The sequence below is a fragment of the Sycon ciliatum genome, chromosome 6 (assembly GCF_964019385.1).
Source record: "Sycon ciliatum chromosome 6, ocSycCili1.1, whole genome shotgun sequence".
NCBI lineage: Eukaryota > Metazoa > Porifera > Calcarea > Leucosolenida > Sycettidae > Sycon > Sycon ciliatum.
The window spans coordinates 5,777,196-5,793,504 of NC_088648.1; positions in this window are offsets into that span (position 1 = coordinate 5,777,196).

The following is a 16,309-nucleotide window of genomic DNA, read 5'->3' on the forward strand; positions in this document are numbered from 1 at the left end:
ACACACACACACACACACACAAGACACACAAGACACACATTTATACAACTTAAACTTGCTTACGAACAAGGATGGTCTCGTGGGTCTCCCCAGTAGAGGGAAAGGAGATTCAATAAGAATCCTGGAACCTGTCGGCAACAGTCCCAACACTATCTGAGCCGCGCCAAGCTAAAAAGTGGCTTAGCGTTTTGCCAAAAAATCAAGAAAATCACCAAAAACGTCACAGTCGGCGAAAATTCTACTCAAGCGCAATCGCGAAATATTTCTTATTCAAGTAATTTGTTTGCACGCGGAGAAGAAGAAAGAGGCCTTTTATGACTACATGCCGTCCGACTATCATTCTGACAAGCTGCCAAGTGAGTTGGCTGCTGCGATGTGTCACTTTGTTTTGGCAACCTTGAAGTGTACATAACGTGGCGTACTGGATTTCAGAATTACCTCATTTCAAGGAAATAGCGCCACACGCCGCAGCGATGCATTAGCTCTACCTGCATATCGCTCCTTGGAGCCTTCTACCACTACCTACACCAGGGAAGGAGAATGACATGGACTAGGGCGGACAAAAAATCAGTGCCGCTTTTTAACGATATGCAGTCTGCTGGACCTAGGTGCAAGCATACTACACTTACATGTATGGAGCTCGATCTCTGGCACAACACCATGACTGAGCTACATACTGGTATGGGTAAATGGAGAGAGTATGACGGACTAGCTTGGTAAGATGCGACGCTTCCCAGTCCAGCGAAAATGTAGTCACAATATCACTGAAGGATGTGAAATTCGTGTTGTGTGATGAAATGACATGACATACATAGATCAGTTTGTTTTCTTCTTTCTTGGGTCGTCTAATTAGACCACATGTGCTTGTTCTTCTTGTATTGCTTGCACACCTGGTAAGCTTTGTCTCCACTTGGTGTCCCATTTTTTTTGGAGATTGGGCAGGTCTTCAAATTCTTAGTGTCATTGATACCAGGCATTGTGTGACATGTGTACAATGTATGTATATTTATGGCACATATACATTTCAGATAGGCACCAAAATTTCCATGATGGAAGTTGGATAGGTAAACATCACTTTGGCATGAAAAAAGAATTTTCAAAAAAAAATGCAAAATGCCCATGGTTCGAAAGCGAACCATGGACGCTAATGGCTTACGCCACCTTTGTGCTTGGCTCGGCTCATCTGGCATAAGTGTGCCCACCAATAGAACTAGCTGACACAAACATACAAACACATCAACACCTATGATTTATTTTCTCGGATGTTGAGCCAAGAACAACATTTCGAGAAAGGAAAGGAACATAATGGTTTGTATCAAAGGGCATGGTCGATTGGCAAGGATCGGGATCCAGATCTCAGATAAGTCGAATCTTTCAGAGTCAACTGAACACTTTATTTTGAACCTTGACTGTTGCCATGTTGACGAAGTAGTAAAATGGCGCAAGCGTCGTACAAAAAGTCAACAAGCCTTATCTCGATCAACGTGTGCGTACCACAATGTGTACAAAAATGATTTTTACCCGCCATAAACGCACAAAGGTCACATTTGGATCCTTTGGATCCGGTCAACCCTACTCCCCGAGGTGGGTTGACCGGATCCAAATCCGAAGGATCCAGATCCGGATTCACCCAATCGAAAGGGTGCGAATCCAATGGGTCCGGTGGATCGGGATCCCGATCCTACCAATCAAACATGCCCAAAGATAAGTGCAAAAGGGAAGCTTTCTGAAAACAAATTGTACAAAACAGAAAGCCTAACTCTTACAGTATTCTTCAGGAGTGACAGCGTGATGGAGTAGTTGACTTCAAAAAAGTAGTTTTACACAATATTTCTGAGCCGCCCAAGTTGGGTAGTGTGCTGCTTTGCTGCTTCGAATTGTAGTTAGACCGCTTTGGCAAGTATCATACTGGTCTTGTCATCGTTCAGTAACACTCGACATTCTTTGTTCCGGTGGGACTATAAAAGCTTGTACTCATTTTTGGTGCGCTAAGGCAAGTGGCCTGGGATGTTATAGTGTGAAATGTGTGAAAGCAGCCGGCAGTCGTACAAAGTTTGTACATTTGTACGACTACCTTGTGAAAGTACGATAAATGCACGAAAGTTGCCTTGTACAAGGCCCTGTTCAGACTAGATACAAAGCAGCCTATAAGTCACATTTACATAGAAGTTTCCAAGACAACTACAAGAATCTGGCGGGAATCCTAAAAAGCTGCCCAATCCTTTCGGGCAGGGTGGGAACCCTTGTACAAGGCAACTTTCCTGCGTTTATCGTACTTTCACCAGGCGGTCGTACAAACGACGTACAAACTTTGTATCCGGGTACAACAGCCGGCTGCTTTCACGCATCCCAGGCCCATTGCGTAATTGCATAGGTTGCCTGTATATTGCATGTAAAATGGGTAGTCTGAATGCAGCAGGCGTTGAAAAATGTTGCCTTTTAGGTTTTATGTGATTTTGTACTGGATGTTCTATGTACGTAGTCTGTAGAGGGCCTTGCCTTCCCCTCTTTAGTCTGTCCTTAACCTAGAACCTACCGAGTCGGATGGCTGTTGGACCAACAGCCTTGGTTACCGCTTCGAAGTTGTGTTGAAGCTAGGTGTCAGGTCGTCGAATGTCTCAGTACTCTGTCAGTTTTGTGCCTAGGTGTTGCACTTCCTGACTGTATAATTATAGTACCTAGCTACAGTCGTGGACAGTTACTAAGTACTCTTAACTCGCAACCATAATAGTAATTATTATGTTCCTTTCAAAGGAACATAATACGGAGGATTAGCAAGACGAAATTCGCGTTCGCGTTCGCTCTCCAAGGAAAGTCGAACTCAGTGACGGAATTCGCGTTATGAGAAGGATTTGCAAACAGAATTCGCACATGCATGACGTTGGCACGGCGTACATTGTGTACAGACAGTACAGCGTGGTAAATGTATGACTGCCCTGACACGAATCCGCGATTCGTGTTCCGACTACTTTTCCGAACGAAAAATGCGAAAGTTGGCAATCCAGTTCGCGAACTGCAAAATGTTTGCGAACGCGAACGCGAATTTCGTCTTGCTAATCCTCCGTAATAATACAGTTTCCTTTCTCTAAAATTCATCTTCTAGTTCAATTTTATTTAAAAATTTATGTCAATCATTCTACAAGGTCCAAACTAATAAGTCTATAGTTGACTGGCAATAGTTGTTCAGCTTTACTTACGACTTGGCCAGATCTACATTTCAGTTGCGCTCAGGTGTCAAATCATCGATACAGCCAATTACGTTCGGGACGTGGGCATTCCACAATTCCCGAATGTCCCGAGTTCTGCTTCAAGCCATCACTATGTCGACTGTCGTTCTGGCATCTCTCTGGCACCGTGTTACCTTGCCTGCACTATGCTGATGTCGACTGTCGTTCTGGTATCTCTCTGGCACGTTCTACAGTTACCTTGCCTGCTGATGTCGACTGTCGTTCTGGTATCTCTCTGGCACATTCTACAGTTACCTTGCCTGCACTATGCTGATGTCGACTGTCGTTCTGGCATCTCTCTGGCACGTTCTACAGTTACCTTGCCTGCACTATGCTGATGTCGACTGTCGTTCTGGCATCTCTCTGGCACGTTCTACAGTTACCTTTCCTGAGTGTTGCTATTAGGCTCTAAGTCTAACGAAGCCAGCCATGTACATCAAGGACAGGGCCAGGGGCTAGACCTGCACAGGCTGCACTGATTCATCTGAGCACTTGACACTCTCTGTCCTCTGTTCATTTCGTTTGTAGCCCGGCCCATCATGGACTTATAATTATTATTATCCTTAGTACAGTAGCTGCGAGTGTAGTCAAGTAAGCAATAATAGTTGTAGAGCACCGGTTCGTGTATCGCGATAATAATTATATCGGCTCAATTTTTTATCAATAATTTATTAAAAAAATGAATAGGTTCACAGGTTCAAGGGTTCATGTACTCGTGGCTTGTGTTCGATTGGTCGAATCTCGAACAAGATTCTGAGTACGATCCTCCTTGGAGTTCTGGTTGGTTGGTTGAACACTGAGCTAGCTTTTCGGCTAAACAATTTTTGTAGAGTTGCTTTGATTTGGCTTGTATCGTCATGCCGAAGCGCTGCTGCGCTCCTGAGTGCATAAGCCAACGAGAGATGGAAGTTTGGAACATAGCATGAGTGCAGAGGCTCTCATTCCATACGTTCCGAACCGGAACGCAGAAAAATCGATCAATGACATAGCGAGATAATTTCGTACAAGATTCTGAGGACGATCTTCCTTGGAGTTCTGCATGTTCAATTCGCTGAATCAGAACCTTCAGTGACCAAGATTGGTTGAATCTTGGAGAGACTTGGACAAGTTTCTGGTGCAAGGATCTTTGCTCATTGTGAGCAAGAGAGGAGATGGTGGTGAAACGTAGAATGGTTCGCCCTGATTATTGCATCTCCTCATGATTGGCACCTTGGTCTATCAACGATTATGATGTAATAGTCACAGTTGTACTTGCTTCGATCATCCGTCAAACGGCTGGGAAGACAACAGTTCTTTCTCATCGCACTAAAGGAACTTGTCTCCCATCATTGCAGATTGACGGCATTGACCTTTGTCGCGCAGACACTTGTAAGCACCTCGGTGTGCAGCTGACATCATTGCTGCAGTTTGATGCCTACTACAACACTATCCACACCTCTTTCTCGAGGAGAGTGCCTCTGCTATGCTGCATGGCACGGTCTCTACCACCATCTGTAAAATTAATGCTCTGCAAACAGTACGTTCGGCCTGCGCTGGAATATGCAATTCGGGTCTGGCACTGCCGCATGACTGCACAGCAACTTTCAGCATTGGATGTTCTACAGGCCACGGTGTGCCACCTCTTTTTGCGGAAGAAAGCGGTTCAGTTTGAAACACATGAAACAAAGGAATTATCTTAATAAGGAACCGCAGGCCTCTGTCCCATCGCTCTCATCCTCCTTCGCCAGCATTGCCGCGCCAGAAACACTGTCATGTGACACTCGTAGAACCAGCTTGTCTGCCGTTAGCGATAGTGATGCAGATAGTTGCAATAGCGCCACGCCGTCTGAACAACCTTTCTCTGCACTAACGCACTCAGAAATGGAGCTACCTCATGGGGCCAATACCTGAGTTATTTCTTCTTCTATTTGAGCCTGTCACGTCGAAGTAGTCACAAAGCCTGAGGCCCTGACAATTTTCCTTCAGGAATCTACAAACTATTCTCAGAGCAGTTATCTCCTAGTCTCGCTCACTTGTTTACTCTTTCCTTCACATCTGGCATGTTCCTCTCCTTATACAAGATCGCTAACGTATGGCCAATCCTCAAGCGCGGAGATCCATCTGACCCTGGTAATTATCGTCCCATCTCTCTGCTGCCCGTTGCTTCCAAACTGCTAGAGCGGTGTGTGTACGAGCAGCTCATGACCTACTTATGCCATGACTCTGATGCACTACCAAAAGAACAGTTTGCCTATTGCAGGCAGCACTCGTGTGAAGACCTTCTGACAATTGTGACTGATGACTGGCAAAAGTGCCTTGACCGAGGCCAATACGTTGCAGCAGCTTTCCTAGACCTCAGCAAGGCGTTTGACACTGTCAACCGCGATGCCCTCCTGCATGAGCTGTTTGCCATCAGAATTCGAGGCACAGCACTTCAATGGCTAGGCAGCTTCCTACGTGATCGGCAGCAACGAGTTTTTACGAATTTCCAGTGTGGAGAACCATGCACACCAACCAGAGGTGTACCCCAATGGTCCACGCTAGGTCCGCTGCAGTTTAACCTGTCCGTACACTCCTTACCGTCCTGCTCAATTACAGGCAAGGTTCGCCAATTTGCAGATGATGTCTCGCTATACAGGGCTGGAGCAGACCTACAGAAAATTACAAATGACATCAGTGCAGACATCTCCATCATTAAGACACACCTAAGAGAACGCGGCGTCACGCTCAATGACACGAAGACACAATTCATCATCTTTAGAAGAAGAAAAAAACAAAGCACATTGATCCAATCATCAACCTCAAACTCGATACTACAGCTATCTACCCAACGCCCACCGTCAAGTACCTCGGCTTCAACCTTGATGAGCACCTGTTATTCACAAACCATATCACTTCAGTAGAAAAGAAGATTGGTGCCAAACTTGCTGTCTTCAAGAAGGTCAGCACCAACATGACTGCTGCCAAGAAGACGTTCTACTGTTCTTTTATCCAAGAGCAACTTGAGTATGGGTCCAACTCTTTCGCACACTGCTTACAAACTACACAACGTGATAGAATAACACATAATAATTATTATTATTACTAACCGCGCTCTCAGAATTGTTTTTGGTTTTTCCCGATATCAAGACGTCTCAGTCATTCCAGCTAGACACTCACTTGCTCCTATTGCAAATTATTATATTCTTGCTTTTCGTGCCCTTCATGGCAGATGCAGCACTCTGCTTACTGACTGCTTCCGCCTTCATTCCTGCTCTATGCACACAGTCTCACAAACATGCTCTCAATCCACTAATTCCCTTGTTTCGCCCAAAGCACGCTCTCGCTATGGTCATTTTGCCCTAAGCTCTCTCTTCTGACCGCTGGAATGCCCTCCCAGCTGATATTCGCTCTTGGTCCTCTTATTTGCAGTTTTGTCGTGCTCTTCATAGTAACATAGGGTACCCTGTAAGAAGGCTCTAGGCCTGTGGGGATTGCCCTATTCAAAATTTAAATAATAAAAATACTCCGAAGTAATAATAATAATAATAATAATAATGACAGCAGCAACACAGAGGGAGCACACCTGGTCGATGCTACCAACGCGTTCAACTCCCTGAACCGTGCAGCTATGCTCCACAACATCCACCTACTATGTCCATCAATAGCAACAATTTCGAAAAACTTTTACCGCAACACAGTACCTCTCCACGTCAGCGGTACGGTCATCTGGTCTGCTGAAGGCACCACGCAAGGCTGCCCACTAGCCATGCCCCTCTACGCTATTGCCATTACGCCACTCGTCACTACCCTCGCCACCGCCCTTATGGACGACTCTCCAGCTGGCACGGTGCATGACCGCGAATCGCCTGAGAGACCAGCCGGCGTCGGTGTGTCCGCTGCTCGACCGGACGCCTCGACCATCCAGCTATGGTATGCCGATGACGCGGGAGCCGCTGGCCTGCTGCGGCGCCTTCGCATCTGGTGGGACCAGATCTGTCAACTTGGCCCAGCATTCGGCTACTATCCAAACGCTGCCAAGACTTGGCTGGTTGTCAAGCCCGAGCATCTCGATGCTGCCAACGCTGCATTCGCCGACACCGATGTCCACATCACCACGGAGGGCCGCCCCTACCTGGGTGCTCCTCTGGGCTCGGAAGCCTTCAAGACAACATTTTGCAATGCTCGAGTGGAGGCTTGGGCATCTGAGATGCGTGAGCTGGCGAACGTGGCCGAGGCCGAGCCCCAAGCCGTGTATGCCGCACTGGTCTTTGGGTACCGTCACCGCTGGACATTCCTGATGCGCGTGTCGAGCTGTGCACCAGACGTCTTCGAGCCTCTCGAGTCCTCTCTTCGCTCCGTCTTGTTGCCAGCTCTATTGGGTGTGCCAGTCGTCCCTGCCCCTCTACGCAGCCTTCTTGCTCTGCCTGTGCGTCATGGTGGCCTTGCAGTGCTCAATCCAGTTGAGGCTGCCCCGCAACAGCGGACAGCATCTCTGTCCATCACGAGCAGTCTCCAGCAACTTATCGCGGACCAGTCCTCCCTCTACAGCGTGGACCCAGCAGCCATTTGCGCCGCCAAGGCTGCTGCCAAGCAAGCCCCGTCTGTGACAACCAAGACCGTCCTGCAGACAGCTGGTCCAGAGGCCCTACCACCAATGCTTCTGGAGCACCTCCAGGCCAAGGGAACAGGTGCATGGCTGACCTGTCTTCCTGTTCGCGAGCATGGATACTCCCTCGACCGGCGGTCCTTCGTTGATGCCCTATGCATTCGGTATGGCCTCACCATCCACGGTTCACCTACCGAGTGTCCATGCGGCCGGCCGTTCACCATCGACCACGCAATGATCTGCAAGTTGGGCGGCTATCCCATCCACCGGCACAACCATGTCCGCAACTACCTGGGCCAACTTCTTTCTCAAGTGTCTGAGGATGTGCAGCTGGAGCCACCGCTGCAACCTCTACCGACGGTCCGCACGTTTGACCATGGTCCTGCCCTGCTCACTGCGGACGACGCCAGACCGGACATCAAGGCCAGGGGGTTTTGGTCGGTACAGACTGATGCATTTTTTGATGTAAGGGTGTTCTATCCCAACGCACAGTCGTACCGATCTCGCCCGCTGGCTGAGGTGTTCCAATGGCACGAGCGTCAGAAGCAGTCGGCATACGGTGCCCGGATCCAGGAAGTTGAGCACGCGTCGTTCACCCCGATCGTCCTGTCTTCCGCTGGTGCCCTGGCGAAGGAGGCCACCCGGTTCCTGAAGCTGCTCGGAACGAAGCTCTCCACCAAGCTCTCGCAGCCTTATCCCCTCGTGATGGGAAAGCTGCGGACGGACCTGGCTTTCAGCCTTGTCCGCGACTCCGTCCTGATGGTTCGTGGGAGTCGCCGTGCATTCCGTGCACCTGGTCTGGCGGCGGATGTGGATGCTGTTTCTGTGGAGGCCCGCATTCCCGCCACTACTTGACGCTAAGTCCTCCTGGGGTTTGCCGCTCTCCGGTCCTCTTTCATCCCGTTCTCCCCTCTTTTTTGGGGATTCTTTGTACTTCGTCTTTCTTGTTTTTCTTGTTCCTTTGTTTTTTGTAGGACAGATTTTTGGTGTACTGATTTTGGTCGTTGTTGTGTCTGACTCTATTCCCAATATCTAATTCTGTGGTTGGTTTTCCAACTCATTGGGTTTTGTAGTTTCCATCATGAGTTTGATTCCATCGTGAGTTTGATTCCATCGTGAGTTTTGATTCTATTTGCTATTTTTCGTTCCATTTTTGAGCTCAAAAATAATTTCACGAAAATATTAGCATAATCTGTATACTATTACTATTATAATAATAATAATAATAATAATAATAATAATAATAATAATAATAATAATACGAACTTAGAAGTTGCGACTTCGGCGGTAATAGTCATGAAGTTGGTTGCTCCAACGAGGAGCACACGCTTCTTGCCGAACTTGACACTTGACTGACTCACGACTGCCATCCGGAGCACACGAGGAGCACGTCGCACCTTCCGCTCGGCAAACCTGTAAGAAAGCACCACTCCCTGCTCAATACACAGTGTTTCGGGGAATTCACCCCTCATCTGTAAGTTTGTATCCCTGGTGATGGTTTGGCCTGGAGAGCAGTATATAAGTGGTGCTTTTCAGGCACAATCTTCCTCAGCCTACTCAAGCTCAACTGATGAGGGGTGAATTCCCCGAAACACTGTGTATTGAGCAGGGAGTGGTGCTTTCTTACAGGTTTGCCGAGCGGAAGGTGCGACGTGCTCCTCGTGTGCTCCGGATGGCAGTCGTGAGTCAGTCAAGTGTCAAGTTCGGCAAGAAGCGTGTGCTCCTCGTTGGAGCAACCAACTTCATGACTATTACCGCCGAAGTCGCAACTTCTAAGTTCGTATTGTTGTCCCTCACGCGGGCGTGCGACTAGTTGTTGGAGGTGACAGCGTTGTGAATAGCTATACTGGCTCTCAACGTCTGTTTAGCACAACTCCATGAGCGACTCTGACTCACGCTGCTACCTGGAGATTCACGAGGTGTTTGTCGCGCTGGAAACAAAGCGTCTCTGTAAGTTTGTATCCCTGGTGATGGTTTGGCCTGGAGAGCAGTATATAAGTGGTGCTTTTCAGGCACAATCTTCCTCAGCCTACTCAAGCTCAACTGATGAGGGGTGAATTCCCCGAAACACTGTGTATTGAGCAGGGAGTGGTGCTTTCTTACAGGTTTGCCGAGCGGAAGGTGCGACGTGCTCCTCGTGTGCTCCGGATGGCAGTCGTGAGTCAGTCAAGTGTCAAGTTCGGCAAGAAGCGTGTGCTCCTCGTTGGAGCAACCAACTTCATGACTATTACCGCCGAAGTCGCAACTTCTAAGTTCGTATTGTTGTCCCTCACGCGGGCGTGCGACTAGTTGTTGGAGGTGACAGCGTTGTGAATAGCTATACTGGCTCTCAACGTCTGTTTAGCACAACTCCATGAGCGACTCTGACTCACGCTGCTACCTGGAGATTCACGAGGTGTTTGTCGCGCTGGAAACAAAGCGTCTCTGTAAGTTTGTATCCCTGGTGATGGTTTGGCCTGGAGAGCAGTATATAAGTGGTGCTTTTCAGGCACAATCTTCCTCAGCCTACTCAAGCTCAACTGATGAGGGGTGAATTCCCCGAAACACTGTGTATTGAGCAGGGAGTGGTGCTTTCTTACAGGTTTGCCGAGCGGAAGGTGCGACGTGCTCCTCGTGTGCTCCGGATGGCAGTCGTGAGTCAGTCAAGTGTCAAGTTCGGCAAGAAGCGTGTGCTCCTCGTTGGAGCAACCAACTTCATGAATAATAATAATAATAATAATAATAATAATAATAATAATAATACCCTCGTGTCTACCGTGTGTGGCGTTGGTGATGACATCGGCATGAATCTCAACCCGGCCAAGTGTGCCGTGCTGCACGTCAGGAGAGGAAAACCAGATGAAGGATGCTCTATCCAGGTTGGCGATGAGACCATTGCAGAGTCGCTACGACTCAATGAAACATACAAGTACCTTGGAGTACTGCAAGCAGCCATGATACCTCACCCGCAGCTCAAGACGCAACTCACTGCAGAATACAAAAAGAGATTGTATTTGCTTCTTAACAGTGGATTGAATGCGCGAAACATGATCAAGGCCATCAATACGTATGCTCTGCCGGTTATGACATATAGTTATGGAATCGTAAATTGGACCGAGGCTGAAATCAAGACCACAGATCGAGTGACAAGATCAGCCTTGACTGCGTCTGGATTTCACCACCCCAAAGCCTCAGTCAACAGGCTCTACATGAAGAGGGGAGATGGAGGCCGGGCTTGGTCTCTTGTGAGGATATGCACGGCCGGAGCATGTGTGGCCTGGCCCGCTACATGAGTACCAGCCCAATAGACAGAATAAGCCTGCTTTATCAGTATCATCAACAAAAACCTACAACAAAAAGCCACTCAATAACTGCAAAGGCCGCTAAGTTCCTGTCGAGTTTGGATCTGCCAGCAGCTGGACCAGCTTTACCCAATAAGCATACCATTAAACAAGCGTGCGCTGAGCGAAAATCCAAAACACTTTCCACTATGCCGCTGCATGGGAGATATTGGAGCCGATTGGAGGAGAATCGCCTAGATAAGGAGCTTACCTTCATGTGGTTGAAATCAAGGACACTGAAACCTTCAACTGAAGGCATGATTATGGCAGCACAAGACCAATCCCTCAAAACGAAAAATTACCAATACGCCATAATGAAGTCAATTGCTCGAACTGATGCCAATTGCAGGCTTTGCAAGGGCAGCTTAGAAACAATTGACCACATTGTCAGTGCCTGCCCAGTTCTTGCTCGGACCAGTTACATTGAACGACATAAGCGGATAGTAAAGTATGTGCACTTCGAAATGTGTAAAGCACGAGATCTACCTACTGGTGCTTCACGATTCGACCACCAGCTCAAGGCATTGGTCAAGAGTGATCAGTATCGCCTCTATTGGGAGTATTCCCAACTGACCTGAAACTATCAGCAAACAGGCCCGATCTGCTCCTTGTTGATGACAAGGAGCGCATCGCCTACATTATAGACATCAGCGTTCCTGGTGAGAACAACATCAATAAGAAAATGGCTGAAAAGCGCTCGAAATATTATGATTTGAAGCGGGAGATTTCGAGGATTTGGTCCCTCAACCAGGTTGACGTGGTCCCTGTGGTTGTCGGTGCCCTGGGAGGCTTGGTGGGGGAGACTCCTCAATGCCTTCGGACTGTGCAGGGAGGAGACCTGGCTATTGTGCAACAGGAGGCTATACAAGGTTCGATTAAAATACTAAGAACTATCCTTAACATGTAGATGCACCTCTGCTGCGTTTGCATGTTCAATAGCTAAGAGACTTGAATAACGACTGATAAAGACTGATATTTCCTTTGTTACTACTCCCTTCATTGGTTGATGTATTTTGCCTGTCGCTGCAAATTCTTTATTATTGTTTTGATGTTGGAGTTCGGATTGAGTTTCTTTCCTTTCTTCCTCTTCCTTCAACTAGTTCTTGACCCTTTGGTTTTTAGGTTTTATTTATTTATTTATTTATTTTTGTTTTTGTTTTTCACTTTCTTTTTTGCTGTCCCACCCATGGAAATATTTCCCGGTGGGTCTGGCTTATCGCCTTCGAAAGAAGTGAATAAAGGAGAAATAATAATAGTAAGCTATGTTTTCTAGAGTCTTTGCAGTATAGAAGGCAACGCATCTCTCTTGTCTCTTCTCTGGCAGTCTATCCCCACTACCTATCTAACCAGGGCACGATGTCCCAATAAGCTAACATGGACAAACCATGGACAGCGCTGTTCAAATATTCTTTTTCCATAAATACAGCACCCTCTGGAATTGTCTGCCCCTAAGATCACCTCCTTTACCAGTTTAAGCGAATTTAAGTAAGAACTGCACAAACAGTTCTACGAGCATTGGTTTCACTGCAGTGGAATTCCGTTGAATATGTAGCATCACATCGAAGTAAAATACACAACAACAACAACAACAACAACAACAACAACAACAACAACAACAACAACAACAACAACAACAACAACAACAACAACAACAACAACAACAACAACAACAACAACAACAACAACAACAACAACAACAACAACAACAACAACAACAACAACAACAACAACAACAACAACAACAACAACAACAACAACAACAACATCATCAACAACAACAACAACAACAACAACAACAACAACAACAACAACAACAACAACAACAACAACAACAACAACAACAACAACAACAACAACAACAACAACAACAACAACAACAACAACAACAACAACAACAACAACAACAACAACAACAACAACAACAACAACAACAACAACAACAACAACAACAACAACAACAACAACAACAACAACAACAACAACAACAACAACAACAACAACAACAACAACAACAACAACAACAACAACAACAACAACAACAACAACAACAACAACAACAACAACAACAACAACAACAACAACAACAACAACAACAACAACAACAACAACAACAACAACAACAACAACAACAACAACAACAACAACAACAACAACAACAACAACAACAACAACAACAACAACAACAACAACAACAACAACAACAACAACAACAACAACAACACCAACAACAACAACAACAACTCCTCCTCCTTCAGCATGACCTCCGTTGGACGGAGCATGTTGAATACATAGTCAAAAAATCACTCAAGTCTTTCAATATTCTTTTTAGACTAAGGTCTACACTCACCAGTGATTCTTTATCTCACATCTATCAGACATACATACTACCTATATTCTCATATGCGAGCAATGCTCTCACACCGTTGTCCCACACTTCCCTTGACAGGCTAGAACGACTCCAGCGGAAAGCCGCCAGAATATGTCTCCACCTTCCCCTTTACACACACTTAGAACACTCCCACCTTTTGCATCGCATCAAATGGACAACATTATTTTCACGCTTTAAAGTTAAACAAATACTCTTCGCGCATTCTCTGCGCCACAATTATGCCCCACCACATATACTCTCGCTGCATACTGCTAGCAACGTGCAACCTTCGTATAATTTACGTTGCTCTCGTACTTGGCACTTGCCAACTCCGCGGACTGACCGCTGTCTCCATTCTCCCCTGTACAAGGCCCTTCATTACTTTAATTGCCTGCCCACCCAGCTTCGCGAAATCCCTTCTCGTACTCCCTTCAAATCCGAGATATCCCTGCTGTTGCACAACTCTGTATGCTCGTGTAGCGACCACCCCTGCCCGTACACTTAAGTACGCAACTCTGTATGCTCGTGTGGCGACCACCCCTGCCCGTACATTTAAGTAGTCATTAACCCCTAGGCCCTGCCCACCCAATTCTTCCTCACTCTTTCTCCTTTCTTACACTATTATCTCTTATTGGCCACTGGCTATCGTGAGAATAAAGATTTGAAACAACAACAACAACAACAACAACATCGTATTCTTTAGAAGCACACTTTTCATCATTTACATGTATTATCCCAGTTCTGCACGCTTACAATCATATGCTCCAACGCAGAGCGCTAGCGCTGCCCTAGACTCTATATTTTCTCTTTCTTTGCTCACCTATTGCTGGTCACTTCTTTTACAGTCAAAGCTAAACATAATCTAAAGTTTGTTTTGTGACCAAAGTGGAGCTGGACTGGGCCTTCCCTGTTTATCATTTTGTAATCCAACTTTTCAAACTTACTTTGCGTACTTTCCCTCCTCTCGAAGATCCCCCAGACACTGTAAAAGCAGAAATTTTCGGTGGTGTTTTATTTTCGGTAACTTCGGTGCCGACAATTTTTACCGATAATAAAACGCACCGAAAATTTCGGTACAACCGATACTGTATACAGTCATGTAGTACTAGTACACTTATCTGGAGAACGGGTTTTACCGAAAATTTCCCTCTACCGAACCGCCGATTTTGGAGAATACCGAAAATATTACACCACCGAAAATTTCTGCTTTTACAGTAGGCGTTGGCGTTTAGCCTTTGTGTAATCGTGAAATAAAGAAAGATCACGGGTAGGGACCCACGGTACTAACTAGTCATGGCAATGGTGGGGTTCAACGTCTACTGATCGTGGTCTTCTTGAGACCAGCATTTGTCAGCCAACTCCAGGTCATTTCGTTGGTCAGTTGTTCAGTTTGCTGGGCAAGCTGTCCATGCAAGTGTTTCTGGCTCCACGCCAAGAGGTGTTCTTTTTGAAGCCGACACTTCACCACCTGCGAGGAGTCCGGTGGGGCATCCAGATGTGGCCACAGGATGGGCGCAGCCACCTTCAGGAGTTTCTCGCCTGACTGAAGCACATAACGCTGCAGATTGCTTTTCTCCATGGTGACCACATCATGAATACTTTGCAAACCACGTCCACCCTCCTTCCGACTGACGTACATAGTAGTAGTAGTAGGAGTAGTAGTAGTAGTAGAATTTATTATTTTGATAGGGAAGGCCCTACAGACGACATACATACGGGCTTGATCAGCGCGTGGATGGAGAGCTCCATGCATCGTCATAAGCTTGCGCGTTCTTCGGTCAGCAGATTTCAACTTCTGAAGAAAAAATTGACTGTCACCACCAGGACTCGAACCAGGGACCCTCGCCTGTAGCCAGCGATGCTCTAACCACCGAGCTATGGTGTAGTCGTCATCCCAGCAGAGACCGTTCAACATTTTCTTCAGACATCGTAACTCACACTTCCTGTTATTATTCCTGATATTATTCCTGTTATTATAATTTTATCAAATTATTTGCATTGCGCTACAGTAATCAGTAGTACCAAGAGTCCAAAAACAAACTGTTTATGGACTCTTGGTTGTACCAAGAGTACATAACCTCTTGGTACCTATCAAAAATTTAATAACAATAATAATAATAATATTAACTGGTTTGAGGGAAAGAGACAAACGGGAAAAGTCTGAAGAAAAAATTGACTGTCACCACCAGGACTCGAACCAGGGACCCTCGCTTGTAGCCAGCGATGCTCTAACCACTGAGCTATGGTGTAGTCGTCATCCCAGCAGAGGCCGTTCAACATTTTCTTCAGACTTCGTAATAATAATAATAGTACTAGTACTAGTAGATCTGTGCCTGATACCAAGAGTACATGAAAACCAGAGTGTGCAGCTTGGGGCCTTTTCTGCTATAGTATGGGTGTCTGTCACGGCGAAATTCCGTGATTACATCATATTTGGCCCAGATCTGAGGCGGGAAATGGCGTAGTGCGTACAACTGAGCTGCAGTTAACTACTACTACCCGGTAGTTGTGCAGAAAGAGACCTGCTTGAATCCTGCGTGTACGCACTACATCACTAAAATGATGTAATCACGGAATTTCGCCGTGACAGCAACCCATCCGAGCTGCACACTCTGGTTTTCATGTACTCTTGCTGATACGAATGCCCCCCCCCCCCCCATCATCCATCCATCACACGCACATCCATGGACCATAGCCTAAGTCGGCATTTTCCGCTATATTCTGACTCTTGCGGACGTCTGACGCCATCGCCTTTGTTTGGCTTTAGCTTTCTGACCAGGTTGGCGGTGGCGCAGTGCCCGTGTTGGCGTTTTTGTACAACTGAGGG